General features: G+C 47.9%; 1 long non-coding RNA gene across 4 annotated transcripts in view; it reads right to left on the reverse strand.

The window, feature by feature from the left end:
• The window catches only part of LOC120878881, a 222,585-nt gene extending 211,069 nt beyond the window's left edge, over window positions 1-11,516 (reverse strand). Inside the window, exon 1 of one of the 4 annotated variants that reach the window (XR_005724644.1) lies at window positions 11,341-11,516. This is a non-coding gene — a long non-coding RNA (uncharacterized LOC120878881). The remainder of the gene's footprint in view (window positions 1-11,340) is intronic. The other 3 variants (XR_005724647.1, XR_005724642.1, XR_005724646.1) reach the window with 3 other exon arrangements.
• Window positions 11,517-17,882: the final 6,366 nt, after the last annotated feature.

Genomic DNA, 17,882 nt, shown 5'->3' on the forward strand with positions numbered 1-17,882 from the left:
CTATGAGGCGCTGGGGGCACAGCAAAGACCCTGTCGGGTCTGGTGAAACCTGTGCAACGAGAAGGGGAGAGCCACAAACAGGGGTTGCAAACTGCTGGCTTGGGGGCCACAGCTGGCCCTCATGTGTTTAGTCTGACCTGTGAGGGGTCTTCAAAAATCTAAATTGAAACATTTGAAAATTAGAACTTTCCTTAAAAAAAAAAAAAAATCCCTGGCTTCTCTTTCACAAGTAGAAGGTCTGGCAACACTGAATCTCCTCTGGCCTGGGGAAAACAAGGAGGTGGGAAGAAGGAGCTGGACTCAAAAAGCAGCTGCTGGGTTTGGAGAAGGGACCAGTTGTGGGCTAGTCCGCACACATCCTGCTGTGCTCCTCTGAGTCCACACGGTGCATTTATATCATCTGTTCATCTTCCTAAGCAGCTGAGTCTGCAAGCCCTGATGGGAACCCATGGCCGCAACTCAAAACAACGGGATGTGAGCTGTCATAACTCAGGGTGCGGGGAGGGGATGGAGGCATGGTTCCTGGAGGAGGTGACCCCAAGCCAAGTCAGAAAGCATCAGTAGGATTTTGTTTGGAGATGAAGTGGGGAAAGGAACCGAAACCTAGTCCCATTTCCCCAGCTGGATGAGACACGGATGTCAGAAGCGAATCTGCACGCACCCGTCCTCTAAAAGAATCACATCATTCCAAATCTTCCTCAGGCAGACCCGACATTCCCCAGCTGCCTCTGATCAGACAAGCCTTCCTTCTGCTCCAAGCAGAGGCAACCATCTGGCAGGAAGCACTCAGCCTGAAAGGTTGGCGAGAGCGGGGTCCTTAGCCCAGATCCAAGGGTCCATATCTCTCAGCAATTCAATCTATAGAGGGTCTATTATACAGCAGGTACTCCAATTCATAATGGGAAGCCATTAAAAGCTTTTAAGTTGTTGAGTCTCAGGGTCTAGTTTGCCCTTTTGAAAGCCGGGAAGAAGGCAGGCGGGGAAGCAGGGAGACAGCTGAGGCCGGTGGTGGATGTTGGGGGGGCGGGGGGGGGGGCTGCATTCTGGAGCCAGTGATGTTAGGTCGAGCTGCTGGACCAAAGTGGAGAGAGTGCATAGTCACAGGTCAAAGGTGTCAGCAACTGCTCAGGTATAAAATGCAAAGATTGTAGGGTGCTGTCTAAGGTGTGGCTGCCAAGACCACCTCCACACATTACCAGGACTGATACAGCGATCGCCCCCATCCTTTGGAATCCCTAAGTATGTGGGGAATGTTTGCAATTGAGAAAGCACGTATGGATTGTCCAGGCAAATGACAGGGAAGAGATACTGCCGGGGGCCACCCTTGAGGCATAGGGAGAAGACAGTGGAGGCTCGAGCAAAGGCCAAGGGGCAGCCCTCCTACTTCGAGAGCACTTTCTGGGAGACCATCTCTCTCTAGGGATCACCCTCATACTCCCCCGCCCCCCGTGCTCTGAGGGGAAGGCGGCCCTGCAAGGCTGATGAGCAGGATGCTATCCTCACCAGAGGTGTCCTCCGAGTGTCAACCCGGCCGAGTCTGTGTGGCCTTCACCTCACAGGTTTGTTTCTTGGACCAAATTCAATCAATTGTCTGTTTTGTAAGAAGCAATACACGACAAGGACAGGAGTGATCTCCCCTCTAAATCTCTGAGATGATTGGCTGAATGATCCCAAGGCTGCCCTGGCCCCCACTGAATGGACTATACCCCACTTAAGTGGACTGTGGGGTAATATCTAGCCCTAGTGGCTCAGCGGTAAAGAAGAGCCTGCAATGCAGGACACACAGGAGACAAGGTTTCGAACCCTGGGTGAGGAAGATCCCCTGGAGGAGGAGATGGCAACCTCCTCCAGTATTCTTGCCTGGAGAATTCCATGGATAGAGGAGCCTGACAGGCTGCAGTCCATGGGGTGTCTAGAGTTGGACATGACTTAGTGACCAGACAACAAAAAAGAAGCTTGAATTTACAACCATGAACACACGGTCATGGATGCACCCAGGCTGCTTTCCTTACTACATAGTTTCAAAATGCATAAGTGATACATGTGTCTGTAGTCTTCCCCTACAAAGCATACCACCTGCCTCATCCTCTTCTCCCTCCCAGGAGGATGAGAGTGAGTTTGATCTAGATCCTTCCATTTTTTTAAGACATTCACATCCACCTCTGAGTATCCTTCAATAACACAGAACATGAGGTGTGAATTCTCAAATGTACCATGGCGTGGGGTTGGACATGTGTTTTCAATTTCATTGCAAGCTGCCAGTTGGTCTTTCAAGCAACCTCACATTCACTAGCTGAGTCAGGGGACCCCAGGCCACACACAGCCTTCCCAAGACTTGAGTCAGACCTCCTATTTCGGGCACATTTTGAAATATGGGGGAAAATGTGCACCAGAAACAACTCAAGTGCCCTCTTGGTGGAAGATGGGTAAAGAAACAGCAGGCTATCCAGAGAACAGGACACTAGACTGCAATCTAATCCACCGGACGACTGACTCAGACAACATGGAAGAGCCCACGCGCATGAGAGAAACCAGACTCAAAGAACTACATTCTGGATGATCCCACTTATAAGCAAAAGACAACCATGAGGTCAGGAAGCAAATTCGTGGTTGTTAGAAGCTGGGGACCAGGGAGGAGACTGACTACAAAGAAGCAGGAGGGATGTTTGCGGGGGTGATGGAGATGTTCTTGATGTTGATGGTGATGATTCCAAGACGATGTTACAGGGCTGTGTGCCTTTATTGAACTGCCTACCACTACCTACTAAAAAAAAAAGTAGATTCTACTATCAACAGATCAGAACTCAACACACGCAGCTATATTAGGGAGATTCAGAATCTTTTCACATATGTTGTCCATTCTGCTGTTTTCTTTTGAGAACTGTCTATTCATATCTTTTACTCACTTTGCTATGAGGCTGTTTGGTTTGTTACTGACTTTGGGGAACTCTTCTTTATTATGAAAGCTTTTTTTTTTTTTTTTTAACTTAGATATTCCTTTTTTCTTTACTCTTTTCATCTTTATCAACCTTTTCCTTTTCCTCTGTGCTTTTCTCCTTCTTTGGTGAACTTCCCCAAAATCTTCATACTTCACTCAAATGTAGCATTTCAGTGTGAATCCCTTCATCTCAAACAAACTCTCTTCCATATTATTCTATTTCATATTCTTTCATATTCCTTACACTTTGGTGTATGTTTGCTTGTCTCCCCACTAAGTAATAAGCTCCTTTAGAACTAGTGCCATATCTGTTGCGATCACTGCTGAAGATCCAAAACCTTGAGCAGTTTCTGGCACACAACAGCCATCCCACAGATATCTGCTAAACAAATGGACATTAAGAAAAAGCTAATACAGGTGCATATGATGTATATGGACCTATACACACAGTGCACACCACACATAATTGCTCATGACACAGCGCATCACGGACAGCAATAAACACCACATGTCTCAACAGATAAGAGCGAGTTTGGCTTTGGTACAAATCTCATGAGTTGCAATATTTACCTCAAAGTTTTAAAATACTGAGATGCTATGGTGCAATTTGCTTCCCTGGTGGCTCAGATGGTGAAGAGCCTGCCTGCAATGCAAGAGAGCGGCTTTGATCCCTGGATCTCAAAGATTCCCCTGGAGAAGGGAATGGCAACTCACTCCAGTATTCTTGCCTGGAGAACTCCACGGACAGAAAAGCCTAGTGAGCTTCGGTCCACGGGGTCGCAAAGGGTCGGACAAGAGGACTAACACTATATGATACCATGATGCGACAGTTCTAGGACTGGGCATTTATTCCACAAAATTAAATGAAAAATATAAATATATATTTATAAAGATTTATATTATATTTTATAATTTATTTTATACTGTTTTATAATATAATATATTGTTTTATATTGTATTATTTTATAATATATTCTATAAAAATGCCATGGGCAAGGACTTCCCCAGCAGTCCAGTGGTTAGGACTCTGAGCTCCCACTGCAGGAGGCACAGGTCCAGTCCCTGGTCAGGGAACTAAGATCCTGAACCCCACATGCCGCACGACACCTTCACACCCCTCCCAAAAATCACATGGACAAAAGCATATGTAATAATGTTCAGGAATGCTTACATCTTAAAAGTTCAGACATAAACATACATACCATAATTATAACTGTTTTTTTAAAAAAGCACAGTAAAGACAAAACAGTGATTACATTTAACTCAAGAAATAACACTTATCTTTATAGACTTGTCCCCTCAGATGTTTAGAGACAGGCTTTTTTTTTTTTTTAATCTGTAAAAAAGATAATTCCAATTTCCATAATTACAGTTCTGTCCACCCAGGGCCATTTCAGGCACCTCCCTTTTAAGATCCACCCTCTATAGAATTTGTTATCTTTCTAAATGTAAATTTGGGAAGTTGGTCCTCAGCTACAATCCCAGGGTTGGCAGGACCCATTCAGATCACTTCTGCTTGGTCATTAAAGCTGCTGCCCACAAGCACTGAGAAACCCTTGCACCACACCTAGAGAAAAAGCCCTGGTGCAGCAATGAAGACCCAGCACAGCCAAAATTATTATTTTTTTTTTTTAAAGAAAAAGCTAAATCAGCCCAAATCAGCTTTCTGTTTAAAACCCTTCTGTGGCTCCCCATTTGACGGTGTACAAGACAGCATCTTTTAGAAAGGCCTAGAGGCATTACAAGCAGCACCGCCAAAGAGAGGTTTCCCCTTCTACCTCTGTCCACCTCGCTCACACCACTCCGATTCATTCTTCATCTCTGTCCCCCATCTTACAGTCCAGCCCTGCTCTCAGCCTCTAACCTGGCTCTTCCCTGGGCTCAAACACCATCTTCTAAGATGAACCCCTTCACCTCCTGCAAGGTTGCTCCAATATCAGCTTCTCAGCGGAGCCTGCCCTGAAACCACCTTAACACTCCAGACCCTGACCCTGCACCACTTGTTCCCACAATACACATTCTCCTCGAATACACTGCTTATTGTGTCTGCTGTTCTGATGTCTGTTCTAGCTATAATGCAAGCACCGTTCATGCAACATCTGTTTTGCTCCTTCCTGCACTCCCAACACTGAGAACTCTGCTTGGCACAGAGCAGGTATGCAATGTATTGAATTAATGAAAATGAATAGGGACTTCCCTGGCTTCAACCTTCCCCGGTCCAGTGGTTAAGACTCTGAGTTTTCAACGCAGGAGTCACAGGTTTGATCACTGTTTGGGAAACTAAGACCCTACATGCCACGTAGTACAGAGGAATTTTTTAAGAAACAAATAAATGAAGCCATGAGCCCTACCAAGTTGACAATTTCTGGAGAGAAGACAGATACACAGTATACCAGGTAACGATCAGTGCTGTCCCAGTTTGCTCAGGCTGCCATAATAAAATACTACAGACCAGGTAGCTTAAATGATTGAAACGTATTTCTCCACAGTTCTGGAGGCTAAGAAGTTCAAGACCAAGGTTGTGGCCAATCTGATTTTGATGAGAGCTCTCTTTCTGGGTTGTAAACAGCTACGTTCTTGCTGGGTCTTCACAGAGCCAGAGAGAGGACGAAAGCTCTTTGGTATTCTTCTGATAATGGCACTAATCACAACATAAAGACCCCACCCTAATGTCCTCATCTATCCATAATCCATAAAAAGAGGAGAAGGGGATGACAGAGGACTGAGATGGTTGAACAGCATCACCGACTTGACGGACATGAGTTTAAGCAAGCTCCGGGAGTTGGTGATGGACAGGGAAGCCTGGTGTGCTACAGTCCATGGGGTTGCAAAGAGTCGGACACGACTGAGCAACTGAACTGAACTGATCCATAATTACCTCCCAAAGGCTCCACCTCCAAATATCATCACACTGGGAGTTAGTATTTCAACATATGTAGTTTTCAGAAAGACATTCAGTCCACAAGTACCACAGACAATAGTAAGACTCAAGCATGGAAATAGGCGGAGAGGAGGTTGCTATTTTATGAGGCAGCCACCAGAAAAACAATAACAAATATAGCAACCACCACTTACATAGTCTCTACCACATGCAGCTCTGTGCTAAGCACCACACATCTATTAATACAGTGGTGTCAGGAGTTGCTGTAGTATTTGCCTGTATTGCTTCCATCTGTTCTCTGCCGCCTTGTGGGGACCACCCTGTCCCTACTGTGTGACTTGGATAGAATGAAAACATCAGGAGAGCTCTTTGCTTCTCTGCTGGACCTCCAAGAGCTAGAACAGTGCCTGCTACACAGCAACTGCCCAGTAAGTGAACAGCTCAGTCAGTCCATCTTAAACAGAGTAGCAAATATTAAGGGCCAATGTACCAATGAAAGGAGGACTTCCCTGGTGCTCAGTAGTAAAAGAATCCGCCTGCCAATGTAGGAGACACAGGCCCAATCCCTGAATCAGGAAGATCCCCTGGAGAAGGAAAAGGCAAATCTACTCCAGTATTCTTGCCTGGTAAATCCCATGAACAGAGGAGCCTGGAGGGCTACTAGCAAGCAATATAGTACACACGGCGGCAAAGAGTCAGAGATAACTTAGCAACTAAACAACAACAGCCAGGGAAAGACAGCCCTAAAGAATAACCAATAAAAACAATCCTTTTTCTGTCTTCCTCAAGAGCTTACTTCCTCCCTCTGTGCGAAGTGCAATTTTTTTTTTTCTTGCATCATGCCTGAGAGGGAGACACTCTTCTCCTCCCCGTGTAGCAGCTGACAGCTGAAATAACCTGCAAAAGCAGGCTGCCAGCTGAGGAGGGGTACCTTCTGATTTCTGTCCTTTCTGTGATCTCTCCTGATTTCTTATCTTTCTTCTATTAGCCAGTGTTTTGTTCAGAGGCTTGCAAAGAGCACTGGTAAAGTCACAGGGCCACTCCATGATCTACGTAACCAGAACATTACTTTTACACATTAAAATGCGTTCAGAAACCACCAGCTCTAAGCAGCCACAGGAAGTAATAAAACCCAATAACTGTCACAGTAATAATATCAGCTACCTTTTGCTGAGGGCTAAGAAGGTGCCCAGGCACCCTGCTGAACGCCTGCCTGCTGGGCATCCTCTATTTCCTCCTCTCAGCCAGGGCAGAAGGTGGTGCTTTATCGTGCCCATCTTACAGGTGAGGAAACAGGCTCACAGAGGTGACGTAACCTGCCCCACAGTAACCCAGGTCTGCACTACCCCTCAGTGGTCCCAGCTGCCTTCCACTGCCTTCCGGCTTCCTTCCTTTCTTCAGAATCTCCTCCCTCGGGGGCAAACCCTCCACCTCCCATCCTGATGGGCTGCTCCACATCTAAAGAACACAATGACTTGAAGGACAGACACAGCTTGTTTACTTAAAAATAAAGTAGTTCTTCGATAGCCACCTGCGAGCCAGTCTCAGGGCTGTGTGAGCCACCAGATGAAACCGCGACCACCCCCCGCCCCCCAAGCGCAACCCTACTCCTTTGTTCCTCTCAAGAAATTCGTGGTCCAAGAGGGAAAAGAAACAGATAAACAGATATAACAGGGGCTCTGATTACCCACCGGGCACCAACTAAACAACACCACCCCTACTCCTTGCCTCCCCCTTCAAAAAAGAAGAAAAAAAAAAGAGGAAGAGAAAATAAAAGAAAATTCAGAACTCTGAAATTAAAAAAATAACCGAGACCATTTGGGCCTCACGACTGTGAATCTTATGTTTATAGGTTGACATTGTTTTTGTTTTTCAGGACGAGGTTGGGACAATACAATCTTTGTATTGTTAGGGTGGTTACAGGACCAAAACACACCCAGGAGGGAGGAAGGCACTCGGGATCACTGAGGCAGGGGCAGGTCGTGGAGGTGGAGGGTCTATGATCATTTGCAGAAACAGCTCTATCTCCCATCTGCTATGAATGTTGTTAGTAATAAATGCTGGTCACAGAGCCAGGCAGGACACCTGGATACAGCTTTCTACAAAAGCCCATAGATTCTGCACCAAGATAGAGGCTGGCCCCTGGCCCCAGAGGTCCTCAGACTCTCCAGTTTAGAATTTTCTGAGCACTGAAGCCCCACTCTCGTGGCGTCTTGACCCCACCCAGGCCAGCAGTCTGGGCAGATGGTATCTTCACATGAGGTGTGGAATTTCTCCTTGTGCCTGGGCAAGGAGGGACGGCTGGAGGATGAGCTTGACCCTCCTGCTCCAGGCGGAGCAGCATCTTTGTCTGTCTTTAGTTTCAAGGTCCTCTGACTTCTACGAGTGGGCCTAGGGAGGCAGATGGCCAGGGCAAATCCGGGTGTCTCTGCCACTCTGTGGCTGTGTGACCTGAGGGTGGGGGTTGGCTCCTTAATCTGACCTGTGGGCTCCCCATCTGCAAAACAGTGATGATAACGATAATTCTGTCTTTCCAGGTAGCTTGCCAAGTGGCCAGTGCCAGAGACCCGGGTTCAATCCCTGGGTTGGGAAGATCCCCTGAAGAAGGAAATGGCAACCTACTCCAGTATTCTTGCCTTTGAAATCCCATGGGCAAAGGAGCCTGGCAGGCTAGAGTCCACCGGATCGCAAAGAGTCAGACACAACTTGGCAATTAAACAACAACACAATAGCCAGGAGATTATATGAATAACAAATATAAAGCATTTCAAGGCTGGCCCACAATAAGAACTCCATCACTGCTGGACACTTTATTGTAACTGCCTTGGTGAGGCTATAGGAAGCATAAAATGGGAATAACAAGCTCGGCCTGATATAAGATTTCAGTGTTATTACAAAAACTACCACTATTATTGGGAATTCCTTAGCAGTACAGTGGTTCAGACTCCATGCTTCCACTGCAAGGGGCAAGGGTTCCATCCCTGGTGGAGGAACTAAGATCCTACATGCCACGTGGCATGGCAAAAAAAAAAAAAAAAAAAAACAGGGGGGGAGGGGAAGAAAGAAACTACTACACTACCATTATGATCATTTACTATTATTGTTATTAAAGTCTTAGATTAGTTGGGACCAGAAAAATACAAGAGACAGAGGCAGAGTCTATCAAAGGACCCATCTTGGCAGTGCCTCCTGTAAGGCTTCGAACTCCTGAAGTTTTTTAGGGAAAGGGTAGAAATGACCATCAACGGGGCTTATCCACAGTCAAAATTATTCCATTTTGGGTCAGGAGTCCCCCCCATTGATACAGGGTAGGTGCAGGAACAATCCTGGTTTCTTAAAAAGATCACAAACCTGCATCCAGAGTTTTGTGGGGTTTTTTTTCTTTTTTTTAAAGGGGGCGGGTGGGAAGAACACCATGTCCACAGCCAACGAGGACAGGAAATACAAAAGAAAAAGCTTGAGCATCCAGAAGCCATCTGACACCTAAAACACAGAGAAGCGCAGCCATTAGCAGGCCCAAGGCTACCTTGCCGAAGAACGTGGACCAGCAACCATCCAAGGTCCTCGCTCCCACAGGGAAGGCTCAACCACCTGCCATCAGTATCACCACTTTCAGGGAAACTCACACAAAGAAGAATAAATATCATCCGGGAGGCTCTTTAGTTGAGCTGAGAAAAAAATGTCCCTCCCAGGCAGGCAGAAAGCCCTGGGACACAGGCTCTGAAACCCAGCCTGCCTGCTTGCCTGCCATTCATGAGGAAAAGAAAAAGCTAAAGCACAAGAGATCAGCTGAATGTGGCCAGTGAGAATTTACCCAGTTTTTAGATCAGTAAACTCACAAATCAGTTTCGGGGGATTAGGGTCTGTCTGATATTTCAGAATCGAGAACTCCCTCTTTCCAGCCCAGAAAAGCTCTAGCCCCAGACAGAAAGGGCAAGCCCAGACAGCATGTGCCGGGGGTGGGAGGGAATCAATCAGAAAAAGAAACTGATTTCTTCTCCTTTTCAAGAGAAGCCTGGATGACGCAAAATTCTGCGCTCAGAGCAGTAAAGCAACAACAATAAAAAGTCACCCTTCACCAGGCAAAACAAAACTGACCACAGAACAAATTCCCCCATGCCCCTTCCTCGGGAATTCACTGGGGACAGCATTATGATCCGCCCCGGACCCTCTCAGCCTTGCCATCACCAGACCCATCCATAGAATCCCAGTCACCCAGTACCAAGGCCTCAGACCACGAGGCGCTCCTTACCTTCAGGATGTAATTGCTCCCAAACAGTGGCAATCAGGCCAGGAGGCTCCTGCCCAGCCCAGCCACTCTGGGCTTGTTCTGCTGCTGCTTCCAGGAAGGTTTTTCTCCTAATAAATCTTTCAGGAAGTCCCACTGAATGTTCAGAGGATCCATCCAACACCCTTCTCCATTAGTTAAAGCTTCAGACAGATTCGCTGTGACCACAGGACTGTGTCAGATGAACAAGCCTGAACTTGTCACTGCCAGTATGCAAAAGAGGGCTGCAATATCCTATAACAAACAGCGCAGCAGACACAGTCCCTACCTCCTCAGAGCCTCCGCCCACCCACCACACACAAACACACGTTTCTTCCCGCTTTGCTCCAACAACTAAACAGCTCCAGGAGCCAGGACGCAAAGTGATGGGGGAGGGGGCATGCCAGAGGGGCCGCCAGCCTCTCTTTGGAAAACAGAAGACGAAAAAGAAACACCCAGACCTCACCCTCTTCTCCCCCAAACCCCTCACTTAGGGATTTCCTATCTTCTCTCATCTTACAGACGGGCCTGAAGTCAGGGGGCTCGAGTGAACAGAATATTCCATGCCTGCCAACTCTCGGGAAAATATCTGCCCACCGAACACATGCACCCTCATGGTTGCCCTTCCCGAAAGTCTACGCTTGGACCACAAACGCTGGCATAACTAAAAGCACATTAGCCTCGGGAGGGTAAACCTAAACACACCAACAATCCATCCAAATAGAATTACCAGGATGAGGGTGTGGGGGCACCAGGAAAACCAGTAAATGCAATGCACAAGGAAAGAAAGTTTCCAAAACCAGAGTTGCTGAGTTTTCGGAAATCACCTTGTTGGGGAGTTGGGGGTGGGGCGGTGGGGAGATGGGCAAAGGATGGAGGGTGTATCATATGGTTCGCAGGCTTTTCAGCTAGCAAAAGGGGCCTTCCGACCTTGTCTGCGAATCCCAATCAGTACTGATCGGAGGGGGTCTATATTTGGAGGTTAGATAATAAATACTTTTCATCAAGACCACAAATCCGGAATTATCTCTCTGCAAGGGCTATTTGATGTCACCCTCTTCCCCTCCCCCCCGCCCCCAAACGCCCCAAACTCGCTGCCAGTCTAGAGTCTGGAGATGAGGAAAGTGCACGGTTGACAAACACGTTGGGATCTGAAAGCTCTTTCTGTCGGTCCAGCTGCCCACCGCGCATCCCTCCCCGCAAGGCCAAGGCTGCCGACTCTCCAGAAAGGCTGAGGACAAAATTGTAACTTACTGAAAGGTGGCTCCAACCGTGTCTCCGCAGGTCACCGGGACCGCCAACATCCTTTCTGCGTGGAAATCCACTCGAGGGGGTCCGGGGCGGGGGCGTGCCGGGGCTCATCCTCGCTCGCGGCCCCTCGCGGTTCCCCCGAGCCCCGCCGCCCCGAGTCCGCCCGGCCCGCGGGGCCCATGTGCTCGGCGGCCGCACGCGCTCTGCCCGCTGGAGCGCGGGGCAGGCGGGCGGCCCCTGACGTCACGGCGGCTCGCGCTCCGGGCCGCGGGGGAGGGGAAAGCGCGCGCCGCCGGGCTGGCCGCGTGCGTCCTCTGCCCCGGCTCCAGCGGCGCCCCCCCGGCACCCGGCCGCCCTGCCCGCCGCCCCGCGAGCCCCTCCGCCCGCAGCCGGAGCAGCTTCGGGCATCCAGCCGCGGAGGGCCGCGCGCACGGAGGCTGGAAGGGCCTGGGCCGCCTGGGGCCCCGATGGCCCGGGGGAGGGCGCGCTCCGCACCGGGCTGGGGGTCCTGGCTGCGTTCGCACCGCGGCCCGGGGAGAGTCAGCTCGAACTCGGCGATGGTGCCCATTCACTTGTGCGCGGCGCTTTCAGCTTCCCTCCACCCCCCACTTCCACACACACACACCAACCCCACCACCCCAGCGGCCTGGAGTCTTCCCACTTGCCAGATGTGGAAGGCGAGTTTAGGGAAATAAGGTGGACCGAGACGCTCTGAGATGGGAGCTCTCCACAGCAGATCCTGGCTTAGCTCTATCTCTAGAGATCCGAGCGCCTTCTTGGGTACCACCAGCATCCGCAGGCCTGGTAAGAGGGGCGTACACGCCTTCTCACCTCCTTCGACGTCTCCAGCTGCCCCCGAGGGCTGAGGTTGGCACATCCGTGCAGAGGGCTGCTGTCTACACAGCTGCCTCCCCTCGGGTGTATTAAGCCCCTCGGGTGTATTCACCCCCGTGAATGTCCAGTTCCCCGCCCCCTCCCCGCCCGAAGGAAAGAACGCTGGCCTCCTGCAGGGAAAGCATTTATCTTGCCTTCTCTACAAAAGCCGGGACTGGACCAAAGCGAGGAGCTGCCTCCGTTCACTCTATCATCTCATGAGCCCTTACGGGAACCAGGCGCCCTGCTAGGCGATTGGGAGGAGCGACTGAAAGACAAATTGGATACAGACTGTAGAAGGAGGTCACAATCCGGTGAGAAGATGGACACGCAAGTGGGTGATTTCAGAATTCTGGAAGCGAAGACTGTCCCTCTCTCACCGACCCAGTGCGCTACCCTCCCTCTCATTCCGGCACACCCAGCGGCCTTCGGCCCATCCTTCCCACTCTGTTCTATTCAGTTTCTCCTATTACAAGGGCTTCTTCCTGACTGGTCTGGTTGCCCCCTCTTGAAAAAAAAAAAGCAAAACTTCAGGTGATGCTCCTGGTACCATCTGAAACAAAGATTCATTTATAACCACTGAACGCTTGTTTTGTGCCTGGCTTCCTGTCATGGGCTGGACAGATCTCGGAGTTCTGATGGTCAAACATCAGCATCTGCATAAGGCATGGTAGGAGCTGTGAGAACAGCCCTCTGGCTGCTTAAAAGTTCTCCCTGGAAGCGACCTCTGTCATCCCGGGAAAGCTGGCCTGCTCCTGCTGGGCATCTGCAGGCCAGGTGAGGCCGAGCGTCCAATGACAATTCCATTCTCTGAGACCCTAGCTTGGCTACTGTATCCTTCCTGCTGGCTGTCTGCCCTGGGGCCTCTCTGGGCTGAAACCTTGACTCACTAAACGTTGACCTTGACTTTGCTTGCTCTCTTTGGATCCCTGAAATATTCATCTTAAGTTCACATTTTTCCATTTTTAAAAATTCCTCTTAAAAAAAAATTTCCAGAAGAATTGCAAAGAAAATATCTTACTATTCTTACCATCCAAAATTAACTAAAATGACATTTTGGTATACCTGCTTCCAATTATTTTTTTTTAATTGTTCTCTTCTTGCATAAGGGATACAGTATAAGTACATTGTAAAAAATTAAAAATGTGCAAGAAAGTATAGAAAATGAAAAGAAATAAAATTTTTATCAGCCAGAAATACCTTCCATAAATATTCTATAAATCCAAGACATCTTTTTAGGCATACTTACTTATGTATCCAGGTAGATGGATAGCTAGATGCAGGATTGACAGGAAAAATATATTGATTTTGAAATCTTAATACTGTGTAGTTGCTATTTTTAAATTTAAGGCATTTCATTTTCTTTGAGTAGAAGACAAGGAAGCCAACATGAAGCTGAAGGAATCGTTAAACTTTAAATCTTTCCTTACCACATGAGAGATATCGCTTCCTAAATAATTTGGCAAGTGGTCAGATGAACAAAAGGAGAGTAAAGTCATGGTGTTTTCTTTGTAGGTCTCTCTATCTAATTATCTATAAGTAGGTATTTCTCCAAAGATGACATACAAATAGCCAACAGACATATTAAAAGATGTTGATTATAAATTTCTCTTAGAGAGCAGGCAATTCCTTGCTTCCACCTGCCCTTACTTCACCTCTTTTATCTCTTAATTTTCTTAATGTTTTTAAATTGCCACCCTCCATCCCATAACTGAAATTCCCATGGTCATGTAATACTGGGTCTATAATTACATAATTTCATGCTCATGATCAGTCCTTTCCTTTTCCTTCTTTCTTTAAAATTTTATTTATTTACTTTTTTTTTTTTTTTTTTTGGCCACATCTCTCGGCATGCAAGATCTTAGGTTTCCCAACCAGGGATTGAACCGGAGTCCCTGGCATTAGAGGGATGCAGTCTTAACCACTGGACTGCCAGAAAAGTCCCAGTCCTTCCCTTGACTACATCTGCTTCCTTATCTGCAAAATCCACCCACTCACTTATCACACATTTCAAACCCCAGTTGAGTACCAGACAGGAACTAGTCCCCTAGACTCTGTGGCAATAAGACAGACAAGAACCCTGTTCTTGAGCACCTTTCATTCTAATGAGAAAGGCCAGACAAATAAGCCAACAGGCAAGGGAATTTCAATAGCGATAAATGCTACCAAGATGGGTAAATCTAGGTGAAGAGCTAGAGAGGTTGGGGGCAGGCAAGGAACTGACTCCAGACAGTCTCAGCAAGAAGAAGCCAGTTGTGCAGACTGACGGGAGGGTGTTTGAGGCCCAGGGAACCATAAGGGTCAAGCCCGGAGGCACATGAAAGCAAGATCATCAATCATTCCACAAAGGCATATGGAGTTGGACAGGCAAGCAGTTGCAGACATCATTTTCTACTGGGACAGGAATCACACGTCTTCAGCTCCCCAATTCACCCCCAGCACCAATTTGGTAAATACATGTAGAACCAACGAGTGAATGATTGAAACCCTGGGTCCTGTGGCAGCAGAATGAGGGTGGAAAAGTGCCAAGTGCGACAGAAACACAAAAGAGAGGCCTCTGTTTGGCACAGGCCAAGAAGAATCCCCGGGGGAAGTGAAGACTGCAACTTGAAAAATAGCTTGGACAGAGAGGAGAGTTAGGGGTGTTTGAGCAAAAAGAATGTGCATCCTTGTGGAGTCTGACAAACTCTGAGTGGTCTGGTATTGCTGGAGTATGAAATTACTGTTGGAAAAGTGAAGAAAGGGTAATCAGGTCAGAGGAAGGTAGTTCAGATTCTGAGAGACCTTGAACTCCAAGTAATCTCGTCTTTGACGAGGAAGATGCCATTTAGGACCTGGGTGAGAAACAGTGAGAGCTTGGACCAGAATACGGCTGCCTTAGGAAGGAGGAGAAAGAGGTAAATGCTTAGGAAAACACATTCACCAAGTAAATCTGGGGGAGAGCAGGGGAAGATTCAAGGGTAAGTGCCAGATTTGGGATTTCAGAAATGGGGCGGGAGGGTGTCACTGTTTGGGTGGGAATTCACTGGAAGATGCAGGCCTGGGTGGGGGAAGGGATGCCTCCATTGTGGACTGGGAAGGTTTCACAAACCTTTGGTCCTTCCAGGTGAAGCCCGGAAGGAAGGTAGCTCCCAGTGCCCCATATTCGTGGGTGGTGGATACCCTGATGAGGACTGAGCCCAAGCAGGAAGTATATGTTAAGTGAGAGGCCAAGGGTCAAACTCAGAGGAACGAATGTTTATGGGGGCGAAAGAGGATGTGCTTGTGCTCAGTTGCTCTGTCGTGTCTGACTCTTTGCTATGGACTGTAGCCCTCCAGGCTCCTCTGTCCGTAGGATTTTCCAGGCAAGAATATGGGAGAGGGTTGCCATTTCCTTCTCCACGGGATCTTCCCAACCCAGGGTTTGAATCTCAGTTTCCTGGCCTTTTGCCTTGGCAGGCAGATTCTTTACCATTGAGTTACTTGGGAAGCCCCAGAAAGAGAAGGAAGCTGCTTGTATTCAGAATGTTCTCTGTAAACCTACGGTCCTCTGCTTTCTGCCTGAACTCACAGGCCTAAATAGCAATGAGAAGAGGCCCCATCACTTGCTGGGGTATGGAGCCTCCATCTTCTCTTCTTCCCAAGGTTTATCAGGTGACTACAGCCTATAGGTTCACCCACCCATCTTTCCTGATGCTCACAGTCATGGAGAGGGAAGAGGCTTCTATCTCTCCCTCCTGGATTCTGCAACCTACCTGGTCCCTCTGCCTTGCAATTGCTCCACTCTGATAGCCCCTAAGTAGTCTCTCCAGGGAATACCCTGGCAGTCCAGTTATCAGGGCTCTGTATTCTTATTGCTGAGAGCCTGGGTTCAATCCTTGGTCAAGGAACTAAGATCCTACAAGCCTTGAGGTGCAGCCAAAAAAAAAAAAAAAAAAAGTAGTCTCTGCAGATTTACCTTAAGAAGAAGCAAGTTTCTCCCCTCCACTGTCCCCAACCTGCTCCCCCCACCTGTCACCTGTTCTGTGTCTCATCTCCTTCGCTTTTTCTTTCTCCTAGAATATCTTTCATTAGGGGTCACCTGTGCTTTTGCATGGATTGGTTCCAGCATCTCCTCTTCCATGAGCAATTCAGAGAATACCCTAGGCTACAGCTTCTTCTTCTGGCTGGACTCATGGTCACATTCTCACCAGCCTTGCTTGGCAGTCTCTAGGAGTTACTGAGTCAACCTCGCCTCCTTCTTCAGCCTCTGAATAGCCCTTGGGCAGAGACTCTGCCACAGCTCTCATTCATGGAGTCAGTCAGGCAAGCTGAGACCCAGAGATCTCACTGGTCTTAACCAAGGTCAGATCACAAGTTTGTGGCTGAACTAGGACCAGACACCAAGTCCACTGGCCTAGGAGGCCAACAGCTCATCTGCCTCCAGGTGAAATGAAACTGGGTCAGGTTGTATTTCGGGCACAAAGAAAAGAGAAAGTGGGCTCTTGATGCATGGACACTTCTGGACCATACGGATCAGTCTGTCACCATCCCACTGGGGGCAGTGGAAAAACACTGATGTCAAGAAGATCTGAGTTTGAATACAAAAGCTATCAGATGACTCTTAGTGAGTTACTTCATCAAAGTCTCAGATTTGAAAAGATTGATTATTTTAATTGTGGTAAAGTGCAAAGAGTTGGACACAACTTAGCGACTAAACTGAACTGAACTGAAACATAACATGCCTGCAGCGCAGTAAACAGGGTTTGATCCCTAGGTTGGAAAGACCCCCTGGAGAAGGAAAGGCAATCTACGTAGTATTCTTTCCTGGGAAATGTCATGGACAGAGGAGCCTGGCAGGTTACAGTCCCTGGTGTCTCAAGAGTCGGACACAACTTCCTGACTAAATCACCACCAAACATGACGTTACAGTATCCTTTTAACCATTTTTAAAATGTACAGTTTACATTGTTGTGACACCCTCACCAACTCTAGAATTCTTTTCCTCTTGAGAAACTGGAACTCTATAGCCATTAAACAATGACTTCCTGGTCCCCCCACCCCCAGTTCTATCCCCTGGTAACCACCATTCTACTTTTTTGTCTCTACAAATTTGACTAGACTGAGCATCTCAAATAAGTGGAATCATGCAGTATTTTTGGCTTCCCTGATAACTCAGCTGGTCAAGAATCTGCCTGCAACGCAGGAGACCTCAGTTCAGTTCCTGGGTTGGAAAGATCCCCTGGAGAAGGGATAGGCTACCCACTCCAGTATTTTTGGGCTTCCCTTATGGCTCAGCTGGTAAAGAATCCGCCTGCAATGTGGGAGACCTGGGTTTGATCCCTGGGGTGGGAAGATCCCCTGGAGAAGGGAAAGGCTACCCACTCCAGTATTCTTACCTGGAGAATTCTATGGACTGTATAGTCCATTGGGTCACAAAGAGTTGGACTGAGTGACTTTCACTTATGCAGTATTTATCCCTTTGTGACTGGTTTATTTCATCTTAGCATAATGTCCCCAAGGTTCATCTGTGTTGCAGCATGTTTCAGAATGTCCTTCCTTCCTGTTTTAGGCTGAATTATATTCCATTCTCTGTATACGCCACATTTTATCAAACCATTCATTAGGCTATGGACACTTGTCTTGCTTCTACCATTTGATGATTGTGAATAATGCTGCTATGAACATGAGTGTATAAACAGTTCTTCAAGATC

The sequence above is a fragment of the Oryx dammah genome, unplaced genomic scaffold (assembly GCF_014754425.2).
Source record: "Oryx dammah isolate SB20612 unplaced genomic scaffold, SCBI_Odam_1.1 HiC_scaffold_19, whole genome shotgun sequence".
In the NCBI taxonomy this organism is placed as follows: domain Eukaryota; kingdom Metazoa; phylum Chordata; class Mammalia; order Artiodactyla; family Bovidae; genus Oryx; species Oryx dammah.